A 12,924-nucleotide genomic window follows, 5' to 3' on the forward strand; every position below is an offset into this window, starting at 1 on the left:
CATCCCATGTCCAGTGTGTCACTAAACCCTGCCAATTCAGGAACCTGCAAAAGTTGAATAAATGACATCGCAGCTCTACTGTCCTTTTAGTTCCTCATTGCCTCTTGCCAGACCATTTTAATCATCCCCTTCCAAGCGCTATGACATTTGACTCCTTTTCCTGTTCCTAGTCCCGTGTCTTCCATTTGGTTCCATGAATTGTCTTTTTGAAAAACAAATTCTATCATGTTACTCTTTTACCTAAAATCTCTAAAAACTCCTCTTTATATGGGGAAAAAATTTTTAAAACCTAATCGCCTTTCTTAATGTCACTTCACTCTATAATCTAACTTCCTGCCATTCTGCCTTCATGCGTTCTAAGACTCAGACACACACACAAAGTGACACCTACTTCTTTGGCCCCACTGTTTTCTTTATGTGGAATGTCTTCAACACTACCTTGTCTCTGTCATGCAAACTCCCCCTCATGTTTTAAGTCCTAAGTGCCACTCCCACCTAGGCTTCTTGTATGTTCTCTGTTATACCATGTATGTTCTCTATTACACCATGTGTGTGCTCTGTTGCACTATGTGTGCTATTATAATATGTGCATTCTCTATTATACCATGTATATTCTCTATTGCACCATGTATGCTCTATATTATATCAGGTCTGTTCTCTATTGTACTATGTGTGTTCTTTGTTACACCATGTGTGTTCTGTATTACATCATGTATGTTCTCTGTTGCACCACGTGTTCTCTATTACACCGTGTATGTTTTATATTATACCACGTATACTCTCTATTATATCATGTCTGTTCTTTATTACATCATGTTTATTCTCTGTTGCACCATGTGTATTCTCTGTTGTACTATATGCTCCCTGTTCTCTGTTATACCATGTATGCTCTCTATTGCACTATGTATGTTCTCTGTTATACCATGTATGTTCTCTATTACACTATGTACGCCCTCTGTTGTACTATGTGTGTTCTCTATTACACTATGTTATCCATTGCACTGGAATGCTCTCTATTACATCATGTATATTCTCTGTTACACTATGTATATTCTCTGTTGCATTGTGTATGTTCTCTATTACACCGTTCATGTTCCCTATTACACTACATGTTCTCTATTTTACTGTACTCTATTGCACCATGTGTGCTCTGTATTACAGTGTATGTAGGTTGTCATATAAGGCCCTCTGAGGTATTAACCTCTTTTTTTTTTAATATAATTTATTGTCAAGTTGGTTTCCATACAACACCCAATGCTCATCTCCACAAGTGCCCTCCTCAATGAACTGTGAATTTCTAAATTATAGTCTTATTCACAAATGTATCCTCAGCATGTAGCAATGCTTGGCAACTACAGGAACAAAATAGATATTCATTGAACTGAATAGAAATAAAAATAAGTACAGAATGTGCTTTGTGTATCCCAGTAAGACCCCAACTTGAAGACAGTGTAAAGGTAACCAGGAAGCCAGGTGGTGAAGCTGAGCTGGATGAGGCAGAATGAGGCACACGCAAGCCTGCAATAGTTCAAATAGAGTTCAGAGAAATTGTCTGTTTCCAGCCCCTGTGTCACCTTGGCCTGCTCTGTTCTTTGCTTGTTCTGCTTAATTTACTCATTCTTTTTTCTCAGTCATTCAGAAGTGACCATTTAGCTCAATTTACTGGGCCTACTCCTTTCTTAGCACCAAAATCTGGTAGTGTGTGTGTGTGTGTGTGTGTGTGTGTGGTGATAAACTCCCAGAAATAGAGCTGAATGTACCTACTAAGAGAGTTGCATGAATGAGGGGGGAAGGGGGGAATAGGGAATGAATAATAATCTGTTGGTATGTACTGAGTGTTTGCCAAATGCCAGGATTTACATTTAATCCTTACAATACCTTATAATATATAGGCACCATTATTATCTCCACTTTACAGATGAAGTAACTGAAGCAAAGAGAGACTGAATCATATGCACCCATGGAAGCAGGGGAGCTAGAATCCAGTAAATGCCTGTCTTAATCCAGAGTCAGTTCTGTGAACACAATTAGTGTTAAATATTTATGATGGACCACATTACAACTGATCCTTGTCTTACAAAGATATCTCTGAAGGGCAAAAGAATGAAATGTTTGGTTTCCCCTGTGTTTTTGTGAGTACTGGTAGGGTTTGTTTTATTTTGTTTTGGGCTTTTTTTTTTAAATGTAATTTTTTAGAGCAATTTTAGGTTCATAGCAAAATTAAGAGGAAGGTACGGAGATTTCCCATGTACATTGGTAGGTTTTTCTCATCAAGGATTTAACTCTGGGGATCATTATAGGCAAGAGAGAATTCCTCATGAACTTGGACTTAGTCTCAAGGTCCCCTTCTCAGGTATTATGCACCTGGCCTTGGGCAGAACTAATAGCCTGTTAATCAATTTCCATTCTAACTAACTAGTAAGTGTTTATTTATCTTGACAAGATGCTATATGATGTATGATAGACAAACAAAAATGATAAGGACTGGTTCTTGCCACCCACCCTGCTCTGTCCCAGTACACACACAATCCTGTTGGGAAGACAAGCCATTCACAAAAGAACTGTCAACCAACGATGTGGAGCTCTTGGTGATGTGAGCCCTGGTCAGATTTCTGGGTCCTTTGCTGGTGAGGGAATGCTTCAAAGTCCCTTCTGAGCTGTATGTCTGAGTTCCCCATCTGGCCCTCCTCCTGTGTTACTTTTACTACCAGTTCATTCTCAATTGATTTCCAGCTTCTCTAAATTCAAACTCTATGATATTCTGCATTCAAACTGGTTAGTGTCCCTCATTATCCACAAAGATTTTCCTAGGTCTTTACCCTGGATCTAATTCTTTTCCCCTAAATCTTCAAAGGGGTAATCAATCCTGAATATAACTCTGCAATTTAAGAAAAACCATTTTAAGCTGCTCATTGCAAAACACGTGGGTCCTGGCTGTGGACCAGCCATCAGTCGTTCTCCTTGGCCGGAGGAGGCAGGTCAGCTGGAGAAGACGCCCCATGATAGGTCAGGCAGCAACAGTCTGTCCTTCTAAAGATACAAAGGGAAGCACCAGTGAGCTGGGGCTGGCCTCAGTGTTTGGGGATTGGAAGCATAAACAAATATTTTCACAGGGTGCGTCCAGAACTGAGTAGTCAAGGTCATTGTGGTGCAAACAGAACACATGGTGTCAGTGTGTCCTAGTGTCTGGGCTCAAGTGGCCTTTCTTGGCAGCATCTATAAAGAACACAGAGCATACTGTAACCTCTACTGTTGATATTGGGTGTGCTTTTACCAGAGCTTAGTGAGATTTCTAGATTTGTTTCCATTTCATATAGATTACTTTGCAAGTGGAGCCAGGCTTGCATTTTCTGTGGATTGGGCCTTTGCTCAGTGTGCTTTGCTCCTCCACTTGAAACTGACCTACAGCGCTCTTCCAGTTCCTTCCTTCCACCCAAGGAAGTAGCAGGTCCTCACAAGGAGTCTCAAATGGCCTTCCATTTTCTTTCATGGATGGGGGTGAGAGCACCTGAATATACCAGAATCTCTCTTTGAAAAAAAAACTTTACTATGATGAATCTGAAAAAATAATTTTAAGGGAGTATTGGTACCACTTTCTTCTTTGACACATCTCATTTTTCTTGATGGTAACATAATGCAATTTTGTTTGTTTGTTTGTTTTCCTAAATAGCCATGATGTAGGTGAGAAGTACTGAATGACTGTTAAGATAAAGTTTCAGATGTTTCTTGTTTTTTAACAGGAATGTCCATCTACATACAGTATAGTGTATAACACTTTCTAATATACCATATATACTGTTTCATGACTTTGAGAATATTCTTTTTTTCTGAATAGGCACCAGGACAACTTATCTGCAAAGTTTAAATCAGTGCCTTGTCATTAGCAAACTTCACTTACTAGTTTTAGTCAAGTCTAAGCTGCACAATGGTTGAATTGGTGACTATTATATTTGTTTAACTGCTGTAAAGTAAGTTTGCAACAATAGATGCTTGCACTTAAATAGCCTGCAGAGCATCAGGGCCCTATCAATCATGCAGAGATTTCCCTCCTGCTGTCTCTTCTGATGGACAATTCTGCTGATGTGGATATTCAAAAAGAAGGGATCAGGAAGAACAGATGATGGATAAAGACAATCTTCTGTCTTGAGAGGAAATCGGAGAAATCCTTTTAAGGAATTTCTTTGTCATGGTGTCAGAAGATTAATTATGCTCGTGTGAGAACAGCTTTCTCATTGGGTGAAAAGAGACATTATCCTTCTGACTTGTGACAGAAGATTTTTTTCAAAGGAAGAGAGTCAAAGATTTCAGAGTATCTGAAATCTTCTTATTCTGTTGTTTTCTAAGCATCCTCCAGGACCATTGGATTACATCCATGACATTGCGGTGTTCAACAAGTAATTAATGAATTAAGAATTTTTGTTTCAAGTTTTAAGTAATTCCTCCTGCTGTTCCTCATGCAAATCTCTTCAGAGGTCTTAATAACCAAGACTGTACATCAGATTTTAAAATCACATCATAATAGTATAGGTGATAACTTATTACTAGCCAGGAGTGGTAGCTTATTACAGTCATATGGAAGAAGAGACACTGCAGTGCAACCCAAAACTTGTACACACAATTGATTAACACAATTTTTAACAAGGCAAATATAATTGGAAAAGGCATCCTTTAAAAAATTCAACTCTTAATTGTATAATTTAATCTAGTTGTAAATGGTGATAATATTTAAAATATTTACATTCCTTGGAACTTCTTTGAGCATAACAAATGAGTATTCAGAAAAACCTTCGAAAGTTAGAGGCAAAATACATTGCCTAAAGCATAACAATAGTAAAGTTTTTCCATATGACTTTATTTTCCATGTAACTGAAGGCTCAAAAAAAAATCAGTTATTTCATTGAAAGATTTTCCTAAAATACATTACTTAGTATTCTGCCTTTTATTTATTTTTTATTTTTTATTTTTTTTCAATATATGAAATTTATTGTCAAAGGTTTCCATGTATTCTGCCTTTTAAATAGCACATATTTGTTGACTCAGGGTCCTAATTATAAAGATCTGCTTTTGGGGTTCACTGAATTACAGTGTTGCCTGCAGTGACTATTGAAGTATTTAGTATAGGGTCATTTGCCTCTATAATATCCTGAGTATTTAGTACATATATGTGTGTGTGTGTGTGTGTGTGTGTGTGTGTGTGTGTGTGTGCGCGTGTCTGTCTACTTTTGTAGATATGGAGTCTCTTCTCTTTAGGTGAGTTATCACTTCTCCCTGGAACCAGTGTGTCATGTTGCTGGTAAACTGCTGTTTTATGTTATACTTGAGGGTGAGTCTGCACCTACAATACAAATTAGTTACATTTCTTTCTTTATTTCACTGTGAAAGTTTATTTTCCTCTTATTTCTAGGTGCCTGACTGGTTCAAGGATAGGTAGTTGAGGTTTCCCACAAATCTGATGTCTGGAAGGTGGCTTTACTGTGTACACACACACACACACACACACGCACACAAATGCACGTATAAATGTGTTCATTTACTAATCGTATCAAATGTTAATACTCTGTTCAATGTATTATTTTAGTGATTCTGTGAATACTGAATCTTTTACATCCCAGCATGCTTTTACATCTAAGCCTTGAGAATAGACTTGTAGTAACCACTCCACTCTAGACACCTCTTCCCTACCTTTCCTGGTCTCTAACACTACTGCTATGAAATGGTAGCTACATCCTGGTTTTAAATAAAAATAAACTATTAGATTGCATGAAAAAATCTTCAAACTGAGCATTAAATATTAGCTGATGTTAGCAATTGTAATTTTTGCAGTAACTATAGTAGTTGAAGGGCCAGATTCAGATCTTTGTGGAGAGTTCATAGCAAAGACCAAATGAGTAAGTGAGTCTTACTTTAACTCACACTTGATAGTGATACTTAGAAGAACAGATTTAAGTTCAAAATTTAGGATTCTTGAGTTTCACACAGTATCTAGAATTTGATATATTACCAATTCTATTTTTGGTTGTTTTTAAAGATGATAAACTAAAGTGATAAACAGAAAGTATTTAAGAAACAATCCCAGGAAATAGAAGTCCAGAAGTAGATCAATCCCTTTTCTCCTTCATTTAGAAAGAGGGACCATTTGCATTTTGTCTTACTCAAAGAAAAATCATCCCATTATGCCACTCTTGCATTTTAGCAGGATGAGTTTATCTTTGAGAGGGCTTTAATTAAAACTGGAGGTAATAATTCTTGATGACATAGGGCACTTAAAGAAAAAAAGTTTACTAATTAATAAAAAATATAGCCAGTTATAGAAAATGTTTCTCTCTTTGTCTTTCTGACCCTGCTGTTAAAGGAGAACAATCAATTTATCACCACCAGCTGCATGGATTCAATGGAAAGGAACTTGAGGTTTTCTTCTTCCTAAACCCTTGCTGAATTGTTCTGGCAGTACATAAAAGTGGGTCATTTGTACCTAAAGTACTTTACCAATGCTCCATTAATCTCAGTGATGGTGTTCTCTTTTTTCCTGCAAGAAGCAGGATGAGAGGATATTATGGAGGAGGAAGAGGAGTTAAGCATTTTTTTTAGTGGATGTGTAAATGAAGAGGGAAAAGCCATTTAATATTTTGTAGCCTGTTTTTTTCCTTTTTGCTAATGAATACATGATCAAAATATCAATGATTGTTTTGTGGTATATTTTATATTGTTTTTATGGCATTTAATACCTTCAGGATTAAGAGGAATGTTTAACAATTTGTGAAAAAGATAGTGTTTGTCTTTGGATATATACCAAGAAGATCTTCAGTTGAGAAACAAATGATGTGTCAGACCAAAATAATGTGAAAAGAAAGATGAATCAAGGACAAAAGATGTTTTCCTTCAGTTATTTTGTTTTAAATGTAAAAGTTCTATCATTGTGCTGCCTAATCACAATGATTAAAATGGAAAGTAAACTAACCTAAGACTTGAAGTTTTCTCAGCTGCTAAATGAATTTTATAAGGGCCTTGATTACAGTCTATACTGTGCTTTGTATTTCTTAAAATAATTTCTGTAATAAATTGTTTTCTATCTAAACATTAAGAGAATGCTAGATGGGCAAGTCTGCATTGACCTTCCCTGTTGGTCTTGTCTGTTGATTGGCAGGTTTCAAAGGTTAAACTAGCTACAGATGAAATGTAATCATTACTGACTTGGTTCCTTTCCAGATCCCTCTGGAAACTGCAGTAAGCCAATTTTGTTCATTTATAAAGAAGAAAGAAAAGTAATTCCCTGAGTAGTTTGGAATGGGAAGCAGCCGCTGTCTCCTTCCTTCTTACTTAAATAAACAAGCTAAATGGAAAAATAAACTTTACTTTTTCACATCTGGTATAAAGCTTCCTCTTTTGTTGAAAGTTCACATGCTCCCTTTGCTATGCTTTGTCATGTGAATCAGGTGTCTTCCTTCCTTCTGTAAAGTGACTTGTCTAACTATAATAAGGAAAGACCCTGACCGATTTTAACAGCCCAAGAACATCATTATATGAAAACAAACAAAGCCCTCATATTGAGAATGATATCAGATGATGTTTGACCCAGCCTCCCATATATCTGTTAGTAGTAAAGAAACAATAGGACCTTATGCCAGTAATACAGCAGAAAACTTGAATAAGCAAACAAAGTCTGCTGGGTCTTCCTTACATCAAGTCAGATTATACTTATTTGCGTGTGAGCTCTTCTTAATGTGAGTAATTTTTCACTTTTCCTTTATGGCATACACTGACTTTGAAAACGCAGAGAAGGATGTCACAGACAGCCATACGATGATTCTGAGGCACACTGGCATTTACTAACCACCAGCATACCACTAATCGTCAAAATTTACCTTTGCAGACTCCCCATATGTCTTTCTGTCCTTACCTCCACCCTTCTATGCTCCTGTGTCATTTTCTCAGAACTCCCCTCCATTCTGACATCTCTTCCCTAGTGAACTACTTTAATAATTGTACTTAATAATATTACAATTTTTCTGTTTAACTTTTCTGTGAAATGGGAGCATGATTTGCAGTCTTCTTTACCCCAGGCTTGATGCCTCTTATTACAGAGTTGAACATTCTAAATGTTCTTCTAATACACATTTGTCATGTAACACAGAATCCAATTACCATTAAAGCTTGGTTAGAAGCTTTTTGGGAAGGGGGGAGTGGAATGTAAAACCTAGAGAAGTTAGGTTTAACAGTTAAAAACCTAGTTGATAAGCAATGTTCCATTTTTTTAGATGCTTTCGTTCCCTGCTAGGGCCGGCCTCAGAGGAAGAGGTAAAGGTCAAATGCCACAGGCATCTAAACAGTGGTGGAGGTGTACACAGTACTCATCCCAATAACAAGTTGCTGTTGTCGTGGCAAAATGGCCTTTCTAACTCTCTTGTGCTTTTAGGTACCTTCTTTGAGCATAACCAGAGTGGCAGGGGGCTTAGTAGGAATCATCATTGGTTTGTTTCCACTTTCCAAAGGAAGAGATTGAAGCAGAGAGTAGTCAAGGAGCCAGTCCTAGGATCAGACAGTGAGGTTTCTTTCTTTTCTTTTTAATATGTATGGCTAATTGTTATAAATAAGCATCCCATTTAACAATCATACACAGTTTTGATCCCCTCCCCCTCTTTTTTCCAAATAAGTGATTTTCAAACTGTAGTGTCATAGAATCATCTGGGGCTCGCGTTGTCTATTTGCTAAATCTAGCAACACTTTCTGGGGTATTCAAAATGCAGATTCCTGAGTCCTTATCTAGAATTAGTGACTCGTAAATCTCTGAGAGAGAGGATAAGGAATCTCCATGGTGAGTACCATTCATCAAGTGATTCAGATGCAGTCCTTGAACTAGACTTTGTGAGAAACACTGATGTAAATGATGCGAAACTTTAACAGTGTCTCAATGGGCACCTTGGTTTCATCAAGAAAAATCAGTAGTAATTCCAGCCAGATTTTCTGTTTAGTTACATTCAGGTCAAATATAACCCATGCTATAGCAGTTGCTGAAACAAATGGGAACTTCCATTCCATTCTTCCTCACGATGTCCTGATTTATCATTCAGCACTTTCTACCACCACCACCATTACTATTCAACTAGCAGTGACTTTAAAAAGAGCCTCTCTGAACACCCAAATTGACAGGACTGACCCACTCCATCTCTCCTGAATGTTGACTATCTGCATCCATAGCTCTGGTGACTTGTTTCTTCATGCAGATTTTTTTAGGGTTCTTCTTAGTTTATTCACTTTTTATCCCCAAATAAAGAGCACTTTGTCTTTCAATTTACATGCCATCGGTTCATATATCTCAACTCCATTAATTAGGAATTTCCTTATATTTTGATTCTCAACAAAGATTTTTCTAGGTAGGTAATAGAATGAAAAGTAATAAGAGAGAGTGAAGATCATATCCTTGGGTGAAAAGTTGTCATTCTGGTTTAAGCTGTAAATTTCTCTTAGAAAATTTTAAGTTAAAGAAATGCAAATAGTAAAGTCAGAATATGATTGTATATAATCAGACTGGAATGAGTTAGGAATCCCATTTTCTTTCAGTCTGGCTTCCGTAGTAGGCCAGGAATGACTTTAAAAATTTATTTTCAAACCTAAACAATGGATATCATTCTGACCTCAGAAGTCTCTAAGTAGGATATTTACAGTCTGTGTATGTAAACTCATGTTTAACTAACCTGACATTTGTTACTCCTCTCATGAGTTTTATTTTATTTTATTTTATTGTTAAATGTTTTTTAACGTTTATTTTTGAGACAGGGAGAGACAGCATGAACGGGGGAGGGTCAGAGCAAGAGGGAGACACAGAATCTGAAACAGGCTCCAGGCTCTGAGCTGTCAGCACAGAGCCTGACGTGGGGCTCGAACTCACAGACCATGAGATCATGACCTGAGCCGAAGTTGGATGCTTAACCGACTGAGCCACCCAGGCGCCCCATCATGAGTTTTAATTAACAATCTTGATTACAGTTTAGACCATTTCACATATTCTTTTCTGTTACTGCAGAGAACATAATGTGACTTAGCTTGAAAAATACATATGTAGGGTTTAAAGGATGTAGGTCTGGGTAACAGCAGTGCTAACTTTCTCAAATAAGTCACTCAATCTTTTGTTGTCTGTATTCTCATAATGAATACAACGTATATCTCAAGATGTTATTGTGAGGATTAAAGGAAGTAAAAGTGTATATAAGTAAAACTCATAGTTCTGAGGTACTTTAGGAAATTTTGGCTAATTTAGATATTGGTTGCATCTAATGACAATTAAGAAAGCTTTCTCAACCTTAGACTAAAATAATATTCTTAGGTCTGTTATTTTCATAAGTTTTTTTTTTTGACCAACTTAATATAATCACATTCTTATAAAGATCTAGCACCCAGGACATTATAATTATTTTTCACTTTCATTCTTTCTTTTTTTACCATAAAGGATACTTTATTGATAAACACTAAGGGCAGTTTCTCTCTCTGGCAGTTACCCTACCAAGTGGTATGGTTTTGTTTGATTGTATTTTTTTTGCTTCATTTACTTACTTCTAAGATCCCTCCCAGTTCAGCCCATGCTCCACATCCCTATCCACAGACATTGATGATATAGGAATATGATGTGATCTCCACCACCACAGCCCCTCACATAGTAGCCCAATAGAAAAAAAGTTGGTTCTGGTGTCAGAGGACATGCATTTGAGTACTTTGCTACTTCTGAGTGTGGTAATCTTACAAAGATTAACTGAGATAATATACATGAAAGAACACTCTGTAAAAGCATAATTCTTCCTGTGGTTAGGGATTTCTACAAGGAAGAGTATTAACATTTATTGTATGTCTAATACATGCCAGGTGCTCTGCATACACCATCTACTATAACCTGATGAGGTAGGAAATCTTATTCTCATTTTATAGATAATAACTAGCCTCAAGCCACATGATTGCAAAGTATTAGAGCATGATCTGAATCAGATTTATCACCCCCACACCACTTGTCTTCACTGCTTTAGGGGCTCGCAAGTCAGGCAGTTCTTGGTCCTGTCTCTGAGCTGCCAAGGAAAGAGGGAAGGGATAGATGAGACAATGAAAGGAGACACTCCATGAATGCAGTCAGCAAATAAGGAGCTGTCTGAGAAAATACTGTTACTGACTTGATAGGGCATATGTCTGCCACCGTCGATGTGACAAAACTGAAAAGGCTGGAGAAGCCACAGCATCATGAGGGTTTGAGGGAGTGGGCAATGAGAGTTGTGCCCCTCATCTGCTACTGCAAACTTGAAATGTGGCTCAGCCACCAGTGTCTTTATTTTTCTACTTCATTTTGCCTCTGTCAAACAAGGGTGATTGATTATATTTTTAAATAAATAGTATAACAAACTTTAATCTTATTATAATGTTATTATCATTATATAATTTTTAAGCCTAGGGGAGAGGTGAAGCCAGAAAACTGTTAGTTCATACTCACTGTACTTTTCCAATGTTTTTCCACTTGAACATCAATGAAGTCAAAGTTTTCACCTGGCCTTAAAAGCTGCAGGTGACCTCAGCTCATTAGTTGTGAACTGTTTCCTTCTGTGTCAGTGAAGCCTTGCTTATGACCCTATTAGGGTTTGACAAAACAATGGGAGTACCTCTAAAGGGAAAGTGGGAGCTGAACTACTTTTGTTCTTGGTGAGGGATGATTATCAAATTGAGGTATGATGAGAAATTAATTTTCAAATACAAATTACAGGAAAAGGTTCTCATTATTATACCTCAAGTTTGGCTTATAGAATTTTAGGACTGTTTAAATGATCAGAACAACTTTTGCCTGTCTGCTTATCTGCTATTGATAGAGGGTCTTTAAATACATTTGTAAAATTTCAGACTGATTGATGGTCTAATGTTGAATAGAAGGCCATTTGATCTAATATTACACATATTGTCAGTGACCATGTCTTCTTACAGGACTTTCAATAAGTAATTCTACCTCACATCAGCATTATTAAGCCTAGCACTATGGATATCTAGTGAATAAAACTGGCAAACAATATTGGCAGTTATTAAGTTTATTGAACATAATTCCCTAATTCCACCCTCAAAACAAAAGAAAACAAACAGCAGCAAATATCAGCCTTCTTCACATGGAAGTAAATAAGGTTTTACTTCCACATTTTCAAATTTAAACATCTAGACTGTATTTGAGTCTAAACTTTGTGACAACAGCCAAATAAGCACAGGAAGTGATAGAAAATGTCCAGGAAATTATACCATGTCCTGATGTTTTGCTGCTTTTCATTTTGGCAATTCATACTTAAAAGTATTACAACAATGTGGAAGATTGGAAAGATTCAAGTTTTTCTAGTTGGTGCTTTAAAGTAGCAGTACTCATGAGCAGAGTGGTCCATTGAAATGGTGTGTATAACAAATTTTAAAGTCATTACAGGGCTTTAAAATGTCAGGAAGATTAAAAGGGAAAAAGGCTAGCATATGTAGTTCATTAATTTTGGTCATGAACATGTTATATTCAAGAACCATGTTTAAGTCCCCCTTCTTCCAGGACAACTTCTTGAAACACAACTTAAATGGAATTATTATTATTTTTTTAATGATTACACTTAAGCACCTGATGATCTAATGAAGACAATTTCTTAATGTGTCAAAATGGGTTCTTTGTATCTTGTTTGAATCTTTTGTTGCCTTAAACTAATCTGCTTTAGGGTTCTCAAATCCAGGCATTTTACAATGCAGTCTCTAGCAATGGCATTCATTTGGAATGCTGCCTTTTGTTTACTAGCTTTCCCAGACCCTCACTGCTTCCTTTGGTCATCTGGTGTCTTCACTAATGTGATTGGTACTCCTAGGCTCTGCAGGTAGCCATGAGCCTTTATAAGTGGGATTTACAATGGGACTCACCACCCTGCCTGCTAATGAAGGGAACCG

The sequence above is a fragment of the Panthera leo genome, chromosome D3, assembly GCF_018350215.1.
Source record: "Panthera leo isolate Ple1 chromosome D3, P.leo_Ple1_pat1.1, whole genome shotgun sequence".
Lineage (NCBI taxonomy): Eukaryota > Metazoa > Chordata > Mammalia > Carnivora > Felidae > Panthera > Panthera leo.